Below are 23207 nucleotides of genomic sequence, written 5' to 3' on the forward strand. Positions count from 1 at the left end.
GAAAACAATTTGATACTTTCTTAAGGGCAGTGTGTGTGTCTTTGTGCATTCTTGTGTGTTTGTGTTAAAAAGGAGAAGTTTAACCTTGCCTCAGGGTCACAGATTTCACAAGAGTCTAATTCATGTCCAAAGATCCAAATATCTTCCTTAAGAAAGTCACAACTCTGTTTCTGATGAGGTCTGAAGCATAGTTTGAAAGACTAAAGGTCATGAGATGCACAACAAAGTTTAGGAAATATTCAGACCGCAAAATAGCGCTCAGAGTGACTCATTTTAAAAACGTGCAGTTCTGCACAACCCCACTTAAAATGCAAGGAAAAATGGATAGGTATTTTTTTATCAGAATAACTACACTTTATGTACTTTAAAATACACTTTTTTAGAATTGTATACATCGTTATGAATCTTCTGACCTTACTGACAAAGGGAAAACACACACCTGAGGTATGTGAAACCATTAGAAGTCCATTTCTTTCAGTGGCTTCATGTGCGGATGTGGCCCCTTTAGTCTTAAACACCTGTGAATGTCCGGGGTTTAAGTTACACTTGAAGACTATTCAGAGGAGCTAAAGCAGCTGTGCACTTTACGCCCACATACAGAACGTGCATTTTTGAAGACTTTTTAAAAAATACAATCATAGGAGAAACTGGCACTTCAAAGAAAAATCTACCCCAAAAAAATGTTGTTTTGGTGATGTAACCTGTGGGCTGTATCGTGTGTCCTAAAGCCAGAAAACATACAGATTTTCCAGCGTACAAAACAATATGACAGTTTTCAGTTGTCTGTCACCGACTCTTTGACTGCCTGACCTTGAAACGGGCTTGTTTGCCAAACATCCATTTACTTAGAATGTCATGGGCTATGTCAAAAGTTCAAGGGAAAAAAATGGTAAGTGAACCTTGAGTTAACAGGTTTTAAACACGGATATTTTGGTTCGTAAGGTCAAGATTGAATCTCTACGCTCAAATGAATGGTAAACGTTGGATTTCAGTGTCGATAATGCTCTTTCTGTCGCTATTGCCATCATATCTGTACACCTCTCTGGACATTAGGATGAGGCATTCTGGGAAATGTAGGAACATACTAGTTTAAATGAAACATCGGCCCAGCACCTATAGGAATTATGCTCATATTTTAGATGATTGCTGCACCTTACAGTTTACGTCCAATACCAACGTTCAGTTCGAGTCCCTGTATCTCATAAAAAAAAGTTTAAAGCTATATGAAAATATAGACAGGAAGTATAATTTACACAAGACTATTTCTGACTGCAGTCTGCATGTTGTCGACTGTACCTCTTAAACAGTCATAAATCTTAAACTCGAAAAATGTATAGTCTTGTTTTTCCCTCTTGTATCCATTTTAATTGCACCACAGGACAACTTTTCTTTCAGGAGGACAGAGAGGAGAAACTGATGGATGATTTCACTTCATTTGAGGGATCAGCACCCAGCAGTCCGGCTCCTGTTGGCTCACTGTCACTTTTAAAAGAATGGAGTTGGGGTTTGGAGGGAGGGAGGGCTGGCGTTTTTTGGATTGTGTTGTGATGGAGAGAAAGAAACAGGAGGAGGGATTTGCAGACCGGATAGCGCGGTGACATCAGCTTTGAAAAATGTGTGTGTGTGTGCGTGTGTGGGAGTGCGTGTGTGTGCGTGCATGTGTGTGTGTGTGTGTGTGTGAGAGAGAGAGAGAGAGAGAGAGAGAGACAGAGAGAGAGAGTGCCAGTGTCTAAGAATCAGAGGAATCAGAGGGTCGCTGAACAGCGAGAGCTCTCACTCTGTTCTTTTTTCTGAGGACCAATTGGCAGCCAAATAGGACAGGAAACAAAAAAAACATTGTTCTCTATTACAAGATTACTGTCTCCCAGACCAGGTGTTGCAATCTTTTAACAGCGTTGGATAAAATGTATTAGGCCTACATTTTTGAGGGCCAGTATGTGTGCACATTTCTGAAATGAATGGTTCAGGACTTTTCCCCACTGTCCTCCCAATGCATGCTGGGATAGGCTCCAACACCCTTCACTCTGAATATATAGTATAAAAGCTGATCAAAGAAATGCACAAAAGCATAAACTTAATACTTAATTTTACTTAATTTAGTAGTGTGTTCAAACTGGAAAATGACAAAATAAAGTATACTAAAAAAAGGCTACTAAATAGGATTTTTTAATGTCATAATGATGTACACTTGTAAACACTGTACTGTTAATACTATATAGTAAAGTACATTGATTTTTTTGTATACTAAATGGAAAATACTTCAAAGATCAGTATTGCACATACTAGGCTATATATATGGAATTGTAGTTCTGCCAAGATACACGTAAACATCTCTGTGAACTCAAATCTCAAATATAGAAGTTGTGCGAATATGTAGCCTACAAGTATGAAAGAAACAGTCCTGCAAACGTCCGAGGCAGGGAACTGAGACACAGAACACATCAAATTCATTTTTAAAATACATTTTGTTGTGTCAATCATCTCGTGTGCATTAGAGGTCTTCACACACTGGTTCCTGACCTGGGCAAGACTGTACTCAGTCTAATCGGGTCAGGTAGCCTCCCATTCAATTGCTGATAGATCGGGTTGAGTTGGGTCTGACAAATCTCAGGTCTAGTTTCACAAGACATCAGGAAAAATTTCAGACAGTCTTGAATTATGAGCAGTTGTCCCGTATCCCGAATCCTGTCCTGTTTGTCCCGAAAGTTAGACTAATCCAGAGTTTTTATTAGTTATATTCGAATAAAACATTAAATACTGATCATTGCCCACAGACGGGGACTGTTATGTCTGTAGTCTACATGAATTATGGCTGCTGTAGTTTTTTTTAGCCCTGTACGGTAGTGCCGTGAATTGATAAACAACTAGATGTGATAAGCACCGCATTGATGAAATGTATAAAATATAATTAATTTTATGTAACGGATAATTATTTACACACTGTTATATACAACACAGTCATTGTGTTTCTTTTTCCTAATGACAGACAGTTGACTTCATAAACAAAAATAATATATTTTAGTATTGAGTTTTTGACTTTCAGGCGTTTTACTGTTTGTTGACACTGAATGTAATGTACTGGAGGCCACGCCCACTGTAGCCACGTGACCACGCCCACCCACCCCCACCTCCCCCATCCCGAATTTCACCCGTTCCTCATCTAGTCTATTTGGATGAGTGTCTATTATATAGCATCTATTTTTCTATCCCTTTTCTTTATTTTTTTCTTTTCTTTTTTTGTTTTATTGTTGCTTTTTTGTTGTTGTTGTTTTTAAATTTGGTCTACTTTAAATAGGGTTTGGGTAGTTTTCCCATGGGTCAGCTATGGGTTAGTCCAAATTTTTTTTTTTACCTGTGAAGACTTCTAGGCTAATGTGAACGCTGATTCATACATGCAAAAAATATATTTACCTGCTAAATTTTACTGCCCCCAAAATTTTATTAATTTAGGTTTATTCATTGAGCAATTCCTTGAGGGGCTGAATGAGATTGTTTCCAATAGATGATTTCTGTACAAATCAAAAATGAAATTTATTTTAAAAAATTAATTTATAGCTAAATTCTAAACTGCCAAAATATCTTACCTTACAAAGCAGCTGGATTCACAAGATCATGCGAGAATCCATCTTGTCAGGCTTCAAGTTATGCGCTTGTGTCCGAACCATGGATGTATAAAGAGAACTGGATACAGTGTTGGAGACGGCGCCCCATTCATTCCTATGAAAGTTGCTCAGTGGCGCATGAAGCCAAAAAAAGCCACGTCCTGCTGTAAAGACATTACCTGGATGAAAACATACCCTCTATGGGCCCAATAAGCCCATGGAGCATGCTCACTAGAGCCTTCCACCAGCTGAGGCAGCTAACTTCCAGTTTAGCTCTCCGGCTAACTTGAATGGGGGTAATAAATAATTCAATTATGCGGATCTTCTAAACTTTTGAAATGTGATCAGGCCAAATGGATCAAATTCTGATAGTGAAATGAGTCATTTTGCGAAGGTTGTGACGCTAAAAAAAATGTATCCGCTGATTTACAGACGTCTCTTTCACAATGTAAGTCTATGGGAAAAAGTAATTACACGGTTTGGTCGCTTTGTCAAATTTGTTTCAAAGCCTGGCGCAGTTTCTGGGGACTTGGTCTGAACCAGGAGTGATTTGAAACAATCAGTATCTTATTATGTAGAGAATCCAGCTGCCTCAAGATAAGACGGTGACAGACAAGTGGTTCATCCAATCATATCTCAAGTACTTTCGGTTCTGTGTAACAAACCATCTGGCGCGTCTGATTACAAATATTCATTCATTCATTTATTTCTTGAATAGTCTTGCTGAAAGAGTGAGCCATCGTTTCAAATAGACGATCTCTGGACGAATCAGACAGTGTGCTTAACCGTGACCGAGAGAGAGAGAGAGAGAGAGAGAGAGAGAGAGAGAGAGAGAGAGAGAGAGAGGAGAGAGAGAGAGAGAGAGAGAGGAAAAGGCGTTTCCACGTTTCAGCAGCCGGTTACAGAGCAGCGGACAGCAACGCAGAAGGACCCAGAGAGGAGGAATCACGACCATCCTAAACCCGGCGTTATCTGTTTTATTACTGACAAACACTGACTTGACAGCCCCACCTCACCCGTGTCCCCCTTCACGGTTTCCCACGCTGATGACACACAGACTCCAATCCATCAATTGAAACCACAAAAGTGAGCCGAGGCTGACGGAGTGGACTTTTTTTTTTCTTTCTTCCTGTCCCTGCAGCACGTCTGTCCTCTCTAAGGGCCGACATTGAAAAAAAAAATCCCACAGAGGTGTCGTCTGTGAGATCCAGAGGAGATTATCTTCCCCGCATCTCTCTCTCTCCGTCTGTAGCTGTCTCATTTTGCTGCGTCCGGGGTGAGTAGTAAATCTCTGTATAACTCTTCTCTTTAAACAGCCTTTCTGCATTTCATATACAAACTGCTTCCTCTTATTTTTTGGAGGCTATTTCTTTAAGACTCAAATGGTTGTAATTCATTAACTGGACTGTGCTGTGAGTCAGTCAGTTTCCTCCATTCATAGATATATTATGGGTCATTTCTCTTCCTTGCATACCGTTACATGATGACTATGTGAGACACCCGCCTACTTCACCGCCTGCCTGTAAAATGTAGTTTTTGGCTTCTTTTTTTTGGCAACTAAATCGGTCAGTCACACACAGAGAGTGAAGAAGAAATGGGGCCATGAGGTTTAAAGGGCGAAAAATATTGTTTTTGTGAGGATGAAATTCATTAAAGTAAAAATTTGGGACGGTGGAATGACATTTTCTTCCTGTGAACAACATAAGATTTGACTAAAAATGTCAAAAAAAACACCTAATCCAGGTGAAATGTGCAATACCTTGCTGACTTGACACAACTCAGTCATGAACTTGATTGCTTAAGTCGCGAGTTGGTGAATTTCCCACTCTCAAGAGGGCATTTAACACACCACTGATTAAACTAATTGGATTGGATTTAGTGTCGCTGTGGACTTTCACGTATCCAGTGTCCTTTTCATTACCTCTCAGCCAAATACTCCCATAATACTCCTATCTTCTTACACGATCTCATAGTATGTTTTTATATTGTGTCATTTAAGTTCAGATACTTGATATATTATTAAGATTTAAGGGATGCGGGTGATGTTTTTTTTTTATCTGTTAAAGGATCACTGCAGCTTTTTTTTTGCTCACACGACCCAGATGACATTATCTAGAATGTTCTGCCTCGAAACCAACACAAAATTCAATTCACTGTCTGAGGAAAGAGGCGATAACAAACCACCGGCGACCACCTGTGACCGTCCCGGATGACTGTGTGTGTGTGTGTGTGTGTGTGTGTGTGTGTGTGTGTTTGTGTGTCTGTGTGTGTGAGCGGATGGGGAAGGGGTGGATCTTTTATGAATGGAAGTGTCTGGCCGGCCAACTCTCAGTGTGTTTATGTGTGTGTGTTGGGAGGGGTTGGGATGACTACTTCTTTTCCTCACCGTTAGCTGACGTCCTGTATATCATCTAATACCCCTGTGTTGTTTGTTTGTTTTAATCCTCTAATAGTGTAATGAAAGTATCCTTGTTCTCTTCTTGTTGAATATTTTGTAGGACAAGATATAAAAGAAACAGAATATGCGTGTTTTATTAAGACAGAAGTTTAGATGTGTTAATGGTGAAGTTTAATAACATCTCAACCTGATATGAGTACAAACTCTTCATAGGAACCCACATTCATACACTAAATAGATATTTTTTTAATATTAAATAGAATATTTTGTGATACAGAGCTCTATTTAGTTTCTGTTTTCATCTAATTTTTAATAGTAGTGCAACTAACAGTTATTTTCATTATCAGCTAATTTACTTATTTTTCTCATTTGGCCTATAAAATGTTAGAAAATAGTGAAAAAGTGGCCCGTCACAATTTCCCAGAGCCAAAAGTGATGTCATGAAATTGCTTGTTTTGTCTGAAAAGCAACAGATCTTCACAATTGGGAGGCTTCACAATGAGAGAACGTTTTGGCACTTAGCTTTTACTTTTCGGTTGGTTTTCCTGTACATAAACAGTTTTCCATGTCTGTCTTAAAACAACAGTCAGGAGCCTAAATGAACATTTAAATTGGTTTTGCTTGCTGTAATCATTCCTCTTGCTCATACCGACCGTTAAAAGATCCCCTTCAAAAGTGCTTACAATGTAAGTGAAGGGGGACAAAATCCACAGTCCTTGATTTGTGCACAAGCGTTTTTTTAAAAGTTCCCTCTTTCTGTTTCCCCTGACAGTATTTTTTTTTCCCACAGAGCTATGGTGGAAGGACAGAAATGAGGGAATTGAAAGATATCCACTTGATTTGACCAATTCAGATTGCTGAAGCTTCATATTAGCTTCACATAAACTTTTAAATACATTTTTACACAGAAAGAGGGCTGTGGATTTTGCATTATGAATGGATCTCTCAATGAAGCAAGAAAGATATTCATTTGGGTACCTGACTATTGTTTTAGGACATACTTGAAAATTTGTGAACTCATCCTTTAAGTCTTTCTTTTGCAGCCTGATCCCCTGTGACACACATATATATCTGTACTGTACACAAATACTTCAGAGTGTGGGACACTTGCACAGCATGACAGCTGTCAGCCCATTTCCTGTGAGGCTGCATTCCAGTCATATTACCCATATACAGAGTGCAGACTTTACAAGCTGTTAAACATTCCCAGTCAGCTTTATTTTACTGAAACCATTACTGCAGGCATCGTCAAGTTTCAGAAAGTGTCCGTGATGCACGACCATCCCTGTAATCCATGCAGAAGAGATGAGTTTAGAGTTGGTTTTAGGTTAAGGTTAGGGTAAGAGTTATGTATTGTCCTCACAAGTTTAGAAGTACAAACAAGTGTGTGTGTGTGTGTGTGTTTGTGTGCCTTGACTCAGCTTTTTGGGAGCCAGTCTCCTCTCCTCTGTGATACATATCGATCCATCTTCTCGGACAGAGAGAGAGAGAGAGAGAGAGAAGGAAAAAACTGGGCAGCGCAGCAGAATTGTGCTTCCTCTCTCGGGTTCACTTCCTCTCTGCGTGTCGGTGGTGTCAGTTGTTCCCCCACCACCGCCGCCGCCGCCGCCACCAGGGGAATGTTTGTGGTTGACTGTTTGCAGGCACTGAGTCAAACACAGTTTTCGGGAAGATCAGTGTTAAACTGTTGGAAATTGAAACAATCAAAACAAAAGAAAAAACATGTCAGTTTTTTTTTCTGCATGGAGACTTCTGAACCAACGTTCACGGCTCCCTCGTCAGCAAGCTGTTCGTTGTCACGCATTTTTGAATAGACTTCATCACTTAAAAATAACCGTAAGAAACTAATTGCAGCTGCTGCGCCCCGCCTAACAACCGAAACGTTATTTTTAGTACAAGAGGAAGAGCATCTCTTCACTGCAAAGTGAAACCTGCAGTTTACCAAAAATGATTCTGGTGTTGAGTTTTGTCATTTCTGCAACCACAGGAAATGAGGAATTAATACTTCAGAGCAAAATCTGTGATGAATGAGTCTACTTTCGTCCGGACAAAAGTAGACTCATCAACATATGATCTGTTTCCTCTCTCCTCCCCTTTGCTTTTCATTTTGTACATTACATCATACATTGGCCAGGGTGCAAAAGTAAGGCTAAGTGATATGGCTCACCCCAAAAAAATTATGATTGTTTTTTATTTCAAGCTTGGGAGCTTAGGGACAAGTCACAAATTTAACTAAATTTAATTACATTTTTCCACATCAGATAGAAGCAAAACTAAAATATGATTGAAACATTATACTTTTTAGGCCTACATGTGCAAACAGTTGCAGGGTTTCTGCCTGGTGGCCAAGTGTCTTTTTTCCTTGGGTGGATGGAGGGGCTGAGCAAAACTCCAAGTCCCAACTTCTGGTCCACTTTAAGTGAGTCTGGGCCGAAGTTGTCGCTAACTTCGGGGCTAACCTCCTTCACTTCAGCTGGGTGGCTAGTAAGACAGGAACTTGTCTTGGGTCTTGAGGAGTTGTAGCATTTGTTCATGGACAAATAGCCTCAACTGTACACACAGTGCACTGCTACGTTCAACGCTACACTGCTAACCTCATCCTCTCTGCTCCGGTCATCAGCTTCACCGTCATACACCTGCTCTCTCTCTCTCTCTCACTCTCTGCACACTCGCTACGCACTGAACCGTACTTTAAAGGAGCCATGCTACTTCTATAACACATTTTAGTTCGAAAAACATCTTAAAAATACATTAAAAATGTATGCTTAGGTCTGGCGGGGAGTCAACATAGGAAACCTGGAGTTGAGCAGGTATAGTAAAAGACCTGCACCACTCACAAGGCTGGCATTGTTCAGCTTTCTCACAAAATACAGGTTATTTCATACAGCTGAGATGCATTTTTATGTATTCTCCAAAAATACTGGTTAAAAAATAAAAAATTCATACAGCTATGATGTGTGTGTCACCTACTGTATGCTTCAACTAAGTGGAGCGCTGACATTATCTTTTAATAGTCAGTTTTCATCACAAACAGAGTCGACAGTTAAAAAGTTAACCTCCATTAGCTTGTTAAAAAAAATAGTGTATGTGTCAAAACACTTTGAATGCCCTGATGCTTTTAGCACAAAGTTTCCAAGCACTGAAAGCTTTTTAAACCTTTAGTATGAAAAGAGCTTTTGATTTAGATGTTTTGTTTTGTTTTACCAGACTCCACTTTGAATTGAATAGTTTGACTTTTGCTTCCAAATATGCAACTCTTTATTCAGTTTTTAGTGCTAGCAATTAGTTGCTCAAGTTGCTAATATTCTGGTTTTTTTAAAAATCTGTTTTTATAAGTGTTATGATTTAGCATTTGCTTTAAAATTGCATCGTTGCTGGTGTATAAAAGTCTCTGAAAAAGCCTTAAGACAGACAGACTAACCTCCTTCCTGTCAGTTGTGGACGACACAGACAGGCCGACATCTGATATATGATAAAGCACAGATCTGCCAACAGTGCATGCCAACACAGCACACTGGGTGATTAAGATCACATCATGCTGAAAACCAACACAAATGTAAGTGGTCTGGACTTGGATATCACAAAAACAACCCTTGTTTTTCAGCAGAGCAGCCTCGCTGTCACTCTGTAAAGAACACTTCCTGTAGCAGTGGATCCTCAGACAGGCCTCCTGGTACATAGAGGGAAGAGATATGTCACTGTCAGACTAACCCTGCCTTTTGTTTCCCATCTCTTCCCCCTGCTGAGCGTTTGTTTACTTTCACCATGTGTGCAGCGGGCTCTCAGGAAGCTATGAGTTACAGAGGGTCAGTGTCATTACGCCGCGTTACATCACTGCTTGTAATCCGCGCTACGGCTGCTCGCTTCCATCGTCCTCCGCTGCCGCCCACTTCTCTCAGCTCTGTCCTAGGTATCCATTTACAGCTTAAAACACTGGCACAGATGCCACTTTCTAACTCAACAGGAAAATGTTTCTTACAGTGAAAAATCAACACATTCTCAACATGCAGCGAGCAAAAGAACTTGAGGTTAGAACAGATGCAATAGGCAGTAAGTACACGAAGCTTTGAAACAGCCCTTTTAAACTGATCTATTAAATTCTGTAAACCACCCTGCATATAAAAAGGTTAAAGACATTTAGTTTTATTGACTAATTGTCTCAAAAGCTTTAATTCCAATTGACCCTCACTGGATTTAAATTGGCTCATTTTTCTCTTGTGTTTTTCTAGTGAAGGAGTGTGGTGGATAATTGTCTTAAATGTCATTTCTGTGGATCCCAGCAAGAGTAGAAGCCACCATGGTGATAATAGCTAATGGGAAACCAAAGGAAGAAATAGAAACAAATTATTTTGAGGGCTTAAACCAAAGTGATGTCCTGAAATGTCTTGTTTTGTCCACAATACCCAAATATAAACCAGAAACCAGAAAATATTCACATTTGAGAAGCTGGAAGCTGGATGATTGGACATTTTTTTTCCTTAAAAATTACTTCAAACAATTAATCATTAATCAAAATAGATTAAGTCAGTAGTTGGCAACTAATTTATTAATCAACTAACCATTGCAGCTCTAAATAATTTGGAAAATAGACAAATCCTTATAAGATTAAGAGTCTACAGCCATGCTAGCAGCTCTGTGAGGTGAGCTAAATGCTAACGTCAGTATGCCAACATGTGTACAGTGACTATCTTAACATGCTGGTGTTTATGGGTGCATGTTCATCATCTTAATTTAGCTTGTTAGCATCTGTTCCAAATTTCTGACCGACATTGCCATCCCTTGCCACAATGCTAGCACGGTGAGGTGTGGAAGACCTTGACTGGCCTTTGCAGAGACCTGACCTCAACCCCATTGAACGCCATCAGTCACTAATGGTTTAATGAACGAATGGGAGAAAATCCCTGCAGCCAATTTCCAAAATCTTGTGGAAAGCCTTCCCAGAAGAGTAGAGGCTAATATAGGTTAGGGATAATGCCTGACGAGTTGTCCATTATCAGGAATTAATGGACGACAGGGAGGCGGTGTAGTTTTCAAAGTTTGAGGCCATTTGTTTTAGTGCAAGGAAGTCTCTCAATGTATTAACTGCCCATTTTGTTGTTTTGTGTGTATGTGTTGATCTCATCTTTTTCATCTTCTATTTGATTTAATTCTCCCAGTGTTAACTCCTTGTGCTGTTTTTCCCCGTTTTCTTTTCAATTTCTCTTTCTTCAGCTGCATCCCGATAATCAGAGTTGTCTTGTTCTCCAAATAGGTTAAAAGAAATGTTGAAGTCACCCATTCTTGTAATTAGATGTTAGCTAGCTTGTTAACATGTTGCAAAAAAATTGTAAACTGAGGCTTTGACTGCATCCCTTTTGCTATGGTTACTCATTTTAGCCAGCACATTCATTTAGAACAGTGAACTGAGAGTTTCACTACTTAGTAGGTGTCCATTATCAGGAGTTAATCGACACCCTGCAGCCAGTCAGAATCGAGTATTCACCCAGACAATGGTAAAACAGCACATTAATGCCCATGGTTTTGGGATGAAGTGTCCTGTTGTCCAAATACATTTGGCCATATAGTGTAATAGGATGCTTAAACACTCTTTTGTTCCTGTCTCCTCTCCTTTATACTCACCATATCAGGTTTTAACTGCATAGCAAACCTTAGTCTGATGTCTCAGTCATTGAGGTCACAGGAAGTGATACTGCGAATAGGACTGGGCCAAGAGTGAAACCAGCACCCAGCGCCAAGTTTGCCGCCCCCACTGATTTAAAAATGTCTGCGTGTTGTGTTATACGCAGCCAATGCACTAGACCTCCTGCTCATTGGCAAACAGGAAGTGATGCCTTAAAGAGGAAGTCCGCATTTCCAGTTACATCACTGTTTATGATCTGTTTTGTTTTTTTTATTCCCTTGCCCAGATATCTTGTTTTCTAGACACATTTCTGATTATCCTATTAGCTGGGTTTTGTTATCCAGATCCACCCACCACCCTACAGTACATGAATATCTACTGTTTAATTTCCAGGTTGAAGTATTTGGCAAGCTGATTATGTTGCTTTTTGCTTGGAAATTAGTATGATGAGCTATACCTAAGAGGAAATAAGCAGCTAGACAGACGCAATAGCAGCAATTTAGTCATATAGTGTGTATATATAAGTCTCAATGCCACAAAGGTTAAACCGTTCCCCCTCAGGCTGCAGCCACATGGACACATAAACACAAAAAAATACAACACAGATTTTTATCCCTCCAGCAACTGCTTTGTTGCGTGGTCGGGCGGTTGCTGTGCTACAAGTGACGCCTACACCAGCAAAAAAGCTACTTTTTTCAACGCCTGCTTCCACTTTTGATGCTGCTTATCTGTATCATCAACACTGCTCTGGCTTGTAACTGCATCTATGCAAATACAACATGCTGCTCTTTTAGGGTGGGGTCACGATGTTTCATCGGGGTAGCGAGGACGTAAAAAGGTGGGACTTGAGTGCGGTTATGTTAAAAACTGGAGTGATTTTGTCGATTTGATGGATAGAGGGAGAAAACAGAGGGGTGTTGCCTGTTTTAACACAGCTGTGGAAGCGTTTCATAAGCCCAATCTGTCCGACTGGCAGCGTTTCAGAGTGGCTAGAATAGTGGATGTAATGACACACACACATACAGTACACCTAAGCCTACACAGACGAGCAGAGGCACACAAACAGCAACAGTGCAGATGGACGAACACATGCACGAACACGTGGATGTGCACACGTACTAACGCTCACTTTCTCTCTGTTTTGCATGCGCACACGCACACACACGTGTACACACTTTGATTCAGGCCATACCCCTTCGTCCATGTGCATAATCTACTCTGCCGCTCGACTCCAAATGAAACGCCTCAGTGGGTCTGATTGGATTTGATAAGACTTGATTCGATTGGAGCAGGAGGGAAGGGAGGTGAATACAGGGCTGCATTGTGTTTGTGTGTGTGTATTTGTGTGTGTGTGTGTCTTTCAGGTGTTATGGGATATTCTGTCAAAGGTCACCTCAAAGCGTTGACTCTGATTCTGTGTGCCTGTCTCTCCCTCTCACATCAGTTCTAATCATCAAATTGACCGTGAAAAGGTCCCTTCCTGTTTTTCACCCTCGTCTTCCAGCGTGTACATTAGTGTAAATGTGTGTTTGATCTCATCAAACTCTCTGCCGCCTCCACAGCGCCATCACACAGTTTGATCAGAGTTGGAGCGGAGTAGAAAACATCATAAGACTCCATGTACTGTCGTCATCTGTTCAGCAACACCTCTCGAGTCCCTCTCAGTGCTCCCAGGCTGATGGATTTCACATTGTATTGTCATCGACATCTACAAAGGTCCTCATACTCTACGCACTCAGATCCACAAGTCACAATTATTTGTACCATTTACTGTAGGTCGATTTCCATTTACAGCATCTTCCAGGCAGCCATTGGTTTCCAATAATTTAACCGTGAAAAGTAAATGAATCTGCGGACATTTGAAACTCGCCTGAGATACAAATAATCCATCACAATAAACAAGTAGCATCCTTATTGTACTCAAGTGCTTGTGGAAAAAAAAATCTAATTTCTGAGATTCAAAGAGTTTGTTCACAAAAATGATTTTAAAAAGTAGGTATTTTGTAATTTACTTCTAGTGGTATCAGTACAATGAAGGTGAAAGAAATGACCTTACTTTCAAGACTATTTTTTCTGTAGAAAGTAGTTCCATTGTGCAATTGTGCAGCAGACTGGCATTCAGAAGTATCACATCAAAAAAGTAAGAGAAATAACATGAAAACTTCATAAAAGCAACATCATAAGAACTTGCTGTGAATCCAATTTTTTTTTGAGAAATTTGGTGTTTGGCAAACCAACACAGATGTCACAGATTTTGCATTTTCCTACAAGCACTTAAAGGAATAGTTTGACAGATTTGGAAAATGGGCTCATTAACTTTCTTGCCAAATGTTAGATGATATGATTGATGCCACTCTTGTGTCTGTCTGTACAATATCAAGCTACAGCCAGGAGATGTTAGCGTAGCTTAGCATAAAGACTGGAAACAGTGGGAACAGCCAGCCTGGGTCTGGATCATTTTTTTACAATTCGGTTTTTGTAAAGATTAAAACATTAAACAATCAAGATAAAACTTGCTAATTAGTGAACTTTAGAGGTGTTGGTAGGCAGACACTTTTACCTTTGGACAGAGCGCAGCTAGCTGTTTCCACCTGTTTCTAGCCTTTAATTGCTCAAGTCATTAGTGCACAGACATGTAAAAGTGTCAAAGTTAATAAGGGCATTACCTAAGATGTCAAACTATTTCTTTAGAGATAAGATTTCAGTCCTTGCTAGCTTTGCAAAATGTCGATTCATTATTAGAAATACCTAAAAAACAATACCTTAACCTGACATATACATTAAAAATCATTAAAAGAACAATTAACTAGATAATAAACATGGTGTGTGTGTGTGTGTGTGTGTGTGTGTGTGTGTGTGTGTGTGTGTGTGTGTGTTTTTATGTATGTGTGACACACAGTTAACTTTTTGGCCAGTTTTTTATTTTGTCATGCGACAGACGAGGACTCAGCCTGTGGCGCCCCGGGAGAAGCTGGCAGTGCCCGTCGGGGGGTCTGGTGTGTTTGCGCTTCTTCATCTGCTCTTTGGATGATGATCTTTGTGTGTGTGTGTGTGTGTGATGAAGAAGCTTGTGGCGTGGGTGGAAAGTACGAGTCTCTAACAGTTGCTCTGATGAGCCACGAGTGTCCTGATGAGACACTTTGTGTTGCTGATGTGATTCAGAGCCGCGTTTTTTTTTTGTTGTTTTTTTTTATGCCGCCTGAATTAGATATGAACATGAAGACCAAATATTCTCATGTGCTTCATAAATGACTGTTTGAACATGTTTCAAAAGAGATTTTTGGTGACTTTTTGGTTTGCTTTTAAAGCTAAAGTCTTTCGTCTGTGCTTTTCCTGCTTTTTGCTTTTTTTTCATCTGTCTCAACTATGAGCATCCATCCATGTCATCCGGAAATGTCTTGGAAAGGAGGTTCGCTTCCTGAACTCATCAGTTAAATCCCAAAACGTGCTTTCGCCTGCCTTAATGTTATTACCTCCATCACCTCCTCTGCTTTATGTGTGTGCTCCGGATTGTGTGTGTGTGTGTATGTTCATATACTGTATGTGTGGTTGAAAAAGCCTCAGGAATCAGGTTAACCTCTTTGCCACAGAGATGAAAAATTCACAAAGTACATGCGCGCACACAAACACACACATGTACCCTCTCTTGCGCTTCGACTCAAACTAATAAAATGCGATGCAGGTGTCAAACTTGTTATGCGTATGTTGTTTATGTAACCCTCTGGGGACCTGTGTACCCAGCTATCGCTGGAGGTATTGCAGCTTGCATTAATGCATTGTACCGTTACACAAAGGCACGACTAGAAGCTTTTATGTAATACCTTTTCACAGAGTTTTTGAAGAAACTAAACCTGAGGTCGGCAACAAGCAGCCCACAAGCAACATCTGCCCTTGTCGTGTTTTTTATTCCACTCTGGTCCTGAATCTGTTTCTTTCTCTTGCAACGCTTAGTGTTAAACATTTTAGGAAGATCTTCTCATTGATGAGTCGATACTTAAAAACAGCCTCCTCCTTTTTAAATGACGTCTCTGCTTTGTGAGTGAAATGGGCTTTAAAGGCTGAAATCATTAAAGACCTGTTTAGGCCTTTTCATTAAAACAGAGTGTTTCTCTTTGTGTATATTTGCAATAATGAACACTCATATATATCAACTTCCATTAAACAACCCCCGTAGCTTCATTATATATGCAACCTAATTAGTATTACAGTCTTTTGGCAATAATGTTCTGTTGAAGAACAGCAGTGAGTTATGTAACAGTTATGTTGTATGTTTCCAGGTTTATCAGAGCTGAAACAAATCAGTGATCCAGGTTGAATATGTTTGCAGAGGTTAAAGTCAGCATTACTAATTGTATGTACTTTTTAAAATCATTCATCTAAAGTTTTAAGGCAACACTCATCAATTTAGAAATGTAAAAACTATGCACTCGTCTGGCTCTGTATGCAGATATTGGCTATAATAGTTTTAACACCACAAGAAAAAGACACCAGTAAAGGATTGTTTATTAAAGTTGTAAGTAAATTAAATGATCTGATTATATAAAGTTAAAAAAGTTGTGTATATTTTAAAATTAAGGTGACTGGCACTTTCCTTGTTACTCCTTCAACCCCAATAGATGATGTTAAAGCTGCTATGTGTAGAATTTTTTGTTGTCTTATTTGATTCTACCACTAGGGGGTGCTCAAGTCTGGGATTTTCAAATTCAACACACAGTGGTTTTAATTTACCCAAGAAACAAACATAAAAAGTTAACTTACACCATCTACATGTCACAAGTTTTTTATTCATTAGCAAATGCTAAAGATGATATTTGTGTGTGATTTAGAGCTGCAGCGATTAGTTGATGAATCGATTAGTCAATCGAGAGAAAAATAATCAATAAACAAATTGTTGTTTTAGTCATTTATTAAGCAAACATCAGCTGATTGCAGCTTCTCAGATATGATGATTTGAAGCTTTTCCGTATCGTACGTGATCGTCAGCTGAATTTCCTTGGATTGTTGATCAGACCAAACAAGACATTTTAAGATGTCACCTTGGACTGTCTGTAATTATAACCAGCATTTATTACAATTTTTCTACATTTTACTGACAAAATTAGCATCAATTAATCAAGAAAACAGCTGATTAACTGATAATGAAAATAACCGTTAGTTGCAGTTCTAGTGTGACTATATTGCCCATGATAGCTGGTTAGCTGACCAATTGCTTACCTGTTATTAGCTAGATAAGACAGCATTATATATGATATAATGCCGGATGTATGAATGAACTTTTCCAGTTTATTGTTCGCAGCTGTTTCCTTGCAGCTGACCTCCAATATTGCACTGAAGGTTGCATTAGGTATGGTGAAAGCCTCTTTCTGTCTATTTAATGCAATTCAATATTTGAGTAGACTGACTCACTGTACTATATGTGCACTCCATTATTGCCAAAATCCTCTTAGTCATCGCAACGCTGCACTGTTGCACGTATCGCACATAGTCTCTAGGTGGTGTTTCACATTGGAGTTTGGACAGATGGGGAGATATCGAGCAGGAAAGTCAATTTCACTTCAGCACTAACAGGAAAGGCAAAGCACGATGTGGTTCAGTGTGAAAGAAAGCATTGACCAGAATGAGAAAATGAGACGGAAACAATAAATAACCTCGTCATGTTCCCTTAAAAGACCTCACACATTAGGAGGACAACAAGATGTGTAATTGAGCAAATGGATGTTTATTGGTTATATTATATTGGCACCAATAGATTCAAAGCGATTTTAGTGATGAGAGTTACATTTCAACCATACTGATAATAACCATAAAGAGACAGAGCTGTGAGCTTTATTGGTTGCCAAGGCAGGTCGTTTGGTAACCAGGAGCTAATTAGCAATCTTTCATGATGATATACTACTATTACTACTTCTATGATGTAATGATTCCTAGTCTGTTCACATGTGTTGGTAATGATATGGTGAGAAAGCAGCAATATCCTTGACGTTCTTCACTGTAATTGTGGGTACTTAAATGGCTGCGTAACTGCTCTTTATGTAACATTACTATCCACCACATATCACATAATGATGAGTTATTTTCAGGAAATTAATCCCAACTATCGTATGGATTGCCATGAAATTTGATACGGACATTCATGGTGCCCAGATGATGAATCCTAATGATCCTGATCCCCTGAGTTTTCTAGCACCACCAGCACAAGGTCAAAGTTTTCATTTATCTAATGAAATATTTCAACATCTACTTCATGGATTGGTACATAATTTGGGACAGACATTCTCAGAATCCCAACATGTGGTTGATATTCGTGATATTAAGTGAAATGTTTCTAAAATCTACTGGATGGATTGTCATGAAATTTGCGATAGACATCCTTTTCCCCCCTCAGGATGAATTGTAATAAATTTGGTGACCCTTTCCATATAGCATCATCATCTTCTCCTAATTTTAATTTGTTTGGTTTATGACCAAAATACCCACAAACTCAGCTTTACTGCGATTCGTTTGAGCAGGTCTGAACACAGCAGTCGTACTTGGGTGCAGACCAATACAACTGTACTGAGACCCTTGAGAGGATGTGGTCTTGGTTCCAACCCAAACAAACTCTGGAGTGGTTCTTTTGTGGTGGGAACGTGATCCGTGATGCGGGTGAGTGAAGTCAACAGTGGCTATCAAATAGCCAGAGAATTACCTGAGGTCTGACCATTGAGTAGCGCAAAGAAGAACGTTGTATTTGGCCAGAGGACCCTCTTCAGGACCTTCTTCCTGTGTTTATGTTCTTGCCCCCACATTCTCATGAGGCTTTTGGTTTGCTTGAATTTTTCTCTGTGTGGAAAAAAAAACAAACCAAAAGGGGAAAACACGCCAAGTTTACCAACTCATCTTCTGATTCAGACCAGAGCAAACAAATTGTAGGTTTGAAAACACCCTTAGTCTCATTCAGCAAATTGAGGAGCAACTCTTGCCATTGCATTCATGCTATTTACCAGATAGCATATAAAACATGGCCATAAATATCCCCATAGTCCTACTTTGCCAACGGTAACACTCATTTCTCCTCCATATCAATAATGTGGAGGAGAAATAGCAGTGCGGCACACGGAGTCCTACTGTCGTGTTATTATAGAAATCCATAGAGCCATAATGTGAAGAGGCGATGAAAGCAGGCATCCCCATGATGCAGGGTGATGGACTGAGTTTAATTTTGTCTGAATTGCACCCGTCTTCCTCCCTGGTAACCAGTGCGCTTAATACACTAATGGAAATATAGAAAGTACTGAGTGATAGAAGAGGGGGAGGAAGCAGACAAGCAGGCAGAGTAATCTGAAATTTTGAGTCACGCCTGGAGTCTGAAACATAGACTGAACAACTTGTTTAATCTCTAATGGACTGTTTGGAGACTTTGGCCCATTTATATGTGTGTGTGTGTGTGTTAGAAGGGGGTCAGTGGCTCCAATATAGACAGCCATTCCCCACAGTCCCTGACCATTTGACTCCATGTCCCCTATTAGTGAAAGAGAAGGGGAAGCTGCTATTAAAGATCATCTCTCCTCCATGTGTGCGTTGTCTCTTCTCCCCCCCCGGCTCAGATGATGGCTGTAACTGACGATGACTCAGACTACGACCTGCCCCTCCTTCCTCCTCTCCTTCCTCCCCTTTTTTTTCCACCTCTTCCTCTCTTTTCTCTCACGTCCTTCCTCTCCCCCCTTTCCTCTCCCTCCTCCCCTTGGTTTCTGAGATATAGATCGGCAATCGCTCTCGTGTTTCTAGTGGCAGTTGTAGATTAACGGTCAGGGTTGTATCTTTTCTAAAATGCTGACAATTCAACATCAAGAGTAATTTTAAATTTCTTAGTTCAACATATTTTATATGATATTGCAAGACCCCTTTCATTGAGATGTTTTTATTAACCGGTCCTCTTCTTTTTTGAGAAACAAAAACATCCAGCAATTAAGTATTTAACTTGTCTCTTTACGACCATAAAATGGTCCATCAAATGAATCACTTTCCTTATTTCAGACCTGCAGACCAGAGGAGATAAAAGCTAGAATGAAAAATAGACAATATGAGCAGCAAAGTGTTAATATTGATATTTAAAAGCTCATATTGGCTGAAGCTGTACGTTTATATTCAAATATATTTCTCAGTCATGTTAGCAGGTGTGTCGACTGTGCGGAAGTGTCATATCCTTTTAGATAAGAGGGTTGTTACAGCAGATAAAAGGCAGAATGCGAGTAACACTGTCTGAAAATGTAAGATATCCCTCAGCTTGTGACTTTCCTGCAGAAAATGAGACGAACAAAGAGGCATAGAATTGTTATTACGTAACCCAAGGTCCCAGATGTGTGTTTTTGTGTCTGTCTTTGAGTGTGTGTTTATGAGTAGACAATCAAACCACAAAAAAATCACATGAATATAAAACGAAAAGAAAAAAAAAAACAAGAACAAAAGAGTAAAGTCGAGGTCACACATATGGTGGATCGACTGTATATTTTCAGCAGTATTTGGGAAAATTTCTACCAAGGAATTGAATATTTAGGAAGAAGAATTAAATAGTTGATTATTTTTTTAGATAAATGGATTAAAGGCAGTTCAAGATCACAACTCTAGACCAGTGCTTCTTGGACATATTTAATGGATATTTCACATTATATTCAATGTATAACAATAACAGACCAGAACACTTAATAAGTGTCCAATGAAACTGAATCATGAACTCAATACCTGCAAGGATTGCAAATGATTTCTTTTGAATATTGCAAAGCAAATTTTGCATATTTTTACAAACTTTTTATACAATTCTATGCCTGTATTACTTTTTTTAGCTATCATAAATACCTAATAGGCTTCTTTTTGACAAATTAAGTGTTCTCCTCTCCTTGATGCTCGGCCATTGTTCCATTAGCTCTTTGGTTGTTTTAACTGAGTACTTTTGTAATGCAGCGCTGGCTATTTAGCTAGCTATACCATGCCCTCATTCTCACAAGATTTTTTTAAGTTTATGTCTTTTTTTTGTCTCATTTTTCTAAATAAATAACAATATAAACTCCCCTTAAAATCAAGAGGGCCTCGCGACCCTCCGTGAAGCTTCGGCGATCCCTAGTGGGATTGGGACCCTCAGTTTGGAAACCAGTGCTCTAGACTATGGTTTTGATCTCAAAAAGGCCACTTTTATCATAGAAATGTAAAGCAAACTTAACACAGCAAAGTTTGGTTTCTTAAAACATCAAGGTAATGTGTAGTTGCGGGTAAATTGGAGTCCAAAAAAATTTGCCCTAGAGGCTGTTGTGAATTTCTGTATCTCAGAGATACTAAGTTACATAAGAAGGTTTCTCTACATGTAAAAAACGTATTTTATCCACCTGAAAAACTTGCCAGAAATGATGCTTTTTAAATGTGTTGTTCCTGTCTTAATATCCAGTTTCATGTAAACCAAAGCTCAGTTGCATGTTTTCACTCAGCCGTAGAGAAGAAGCCACTTTTTTTAGAAATTGCACTGACATCAGTGAAACAGCTGAAAGACGAACCCGAATAACAACACTGTAATTAAAACAAGTCACTAATTACAGATCGGAAAAATTGAAAAACTAACACTGTGTCGTGCAGATCTTCTTGTGTGAGGACCTCAGACTAGCTGAGGAAGTAAACCAGCTCTGGTGCAGAAGTGCAAAGAGGAAGCTTTTTGGCTCTGATTGTCTTAATGGGGCGAAATAACATTATTACTTCTCAGCGACAAATCCTCTCACAGATCGTGACTCTTGTGCTCAGAAACTCCTCTCACTCCTCCACCGCTGCTGCAACCACCTTTACTTTCTGCTCTTGTCAGACACCGGAGCTGCATGATTACAGCTCTTCATGAAGTGTACTTTTACAGAAGGGTGTGTGTCAATGTGTGATGTCAGTGTGTGCTGAGGCCACTTTTTGTTATGTTTTTTTAATGGTGAATGTAATGTAGCAGCTTCTAAGTGTTCATGTACGTGTTGAGCATGGCCGTGTTTCATGAAAACATGTACAGTAGATATGGAGAGAGTGTCTGTTTTTCTGTAAATGCAAGCATTCATGTGGGTTGATGCAGGCGTGGGTGCTGTGGCTTGCTTATCCGTGTGTGTGCGTCTGCAGCTGTGGCTCTTGTCCACTGTGTGAGGCGAGGTTATGGCATCCTGTTCCTTTTCCTCGCTGCCTCTCCATCTGGAGCGGAGCCAGCCTCAGTAAACTGTGCATTACAGTGGGATACAGCCCCATTATCACTGTGGAGAATGCCGGCATCCGGACCAAGGCCTGCTGTGTAACTGTGTGTGTGTGTGTGTGTGTGTGTGTGTGTGTGTGTGTGTGTGTGTGTGTGTGTGTTTACATGGTTGTGTGTAAGTTTGTTCAATGTTTCTTCATTTAAAAAAAATGTATTTTTGCTCAAATTCCCCAAATTTCTCAGTGGTTTATGTGCCTATTTTTTGTTTGTGGGAATGATTGCTTATGTCAGCAGTGTGTATGTGTTTGTGTGTGTGTGTTTATACTCTTGTATTTCTGTGTTTGTAAGGATCAAATATCCGGACATGCATGAACAGACTGCAGAATTCCTCCAAAGTGAGAACATTTGTGAGTTCTCTGTTTTCAAGGACTTGGGTTTGATGTTAAAGTTTTAAAGTTATGCTTCATCCAGAGTTTACATTTAGAGTTTTAAATACTTATTGACCTGAAGGTGGCAATAATAAGTTTGTAGTTTCCTCATTGACAGAAGAGAGAAGCTGTGATCAATGGTGACTAGAGCTGTAACGATTAGTTAGTTATTGATTTGTCAGTCGACAGAAAATGAATTTGAGGCAACTTTGAGAAACATAATCGTTTGAGTCAAAATAAAAAAATCCAAACAATCTTTGGTTCCAGCTTCACATATCGAAAATATTTTTTCAGACTATTGGTTGGACATAAGAAGAAAATTGAAAAAATGCGCAAATTCTCTTGTTCCAACTTCTCAAATGTGAATATTTTCTGGATTCTTTAGTCCTCTGCAATAATAAAATGAATATTTTTGAGTTGTGGACTGTTGGTTGGGACAAAAGAAGACATTTGAGGATGCAACTCAACATTTTTCACCATTTTCTGACATTTTATAGACCAAACAACTAATTAATTAATCGAGAAAATAGTCAACAGAAGAATCAATAATGAAAATAACTTCTGGTCCCACATTGAAGTAGTATATTTAGCCATATTTTGGTGAAATTTTGACTGTTTTGAACACTTCAAACGTGTTGATGGACACTAAAGTGGTTGAGAAGTTTATATAAATCTTAATAAAAGCTTTTCACAATTGGACTTCATCATACCCGACTGAGTTCAGCCTGACCACAGCTACAGGTGGTGCCCAAATACAGATTTTGGGTTGAGTATGACTTTAATCTCAAGGTGCTGGGGTCAATGAAAACTCCTCATAAGAATAGTAAACGTGTGCGTGTGTTTGGGCCCATATCTTCATCCCCTTCGTGCAGCTGTTTTGCATCTCCACCCTGAAGCAGCAGCTGCAGTAAAGGCAGTGACAGGCAGGCCGAGCGAACCTCGAGTGACGGTCTAACACTCCTGCATGTGCTTCACG

The 23207-nt window shown here is 39.5% G+C and overlaps 1 protein-coding gene across 1 annotated transcript in view; it reads left to right on the top strand.

Annotated features, from left to right (window-relative positions):
* Nucleotides 1-4470: 4470 nt before the first annotated feature.
* LOC137174101 (astrocytic phosphoprotein PEA-15) overlaps nucleotides 4471-23207 on the top strand; it is a 56576-nt gene continuing 37839 nt past the window's right edge. Inside the window, exon 1 of the mRNA XM_067579153.1 lies at nucleotides 4471-4878. The gene's annotated coding sequence lies outside the window, so the exon portion shown is untranslated. The remainder of the gene's footprint in view (nucleotides 4879-23207) is intronic.

Source organism: Thunnus thynnus, chromosome 22 (assembly GCF_963924715.1).
Source record: "Thunnus thynnus chromosome 22, fThuThy2.1, whole genome shotgun sequence".
Lineage (NCBI taxonomy): Eukaryota > Metazoa > Chordata > Actinopteri > Scombriformes > Scombridae > Thunnus > Thunnus thynnus.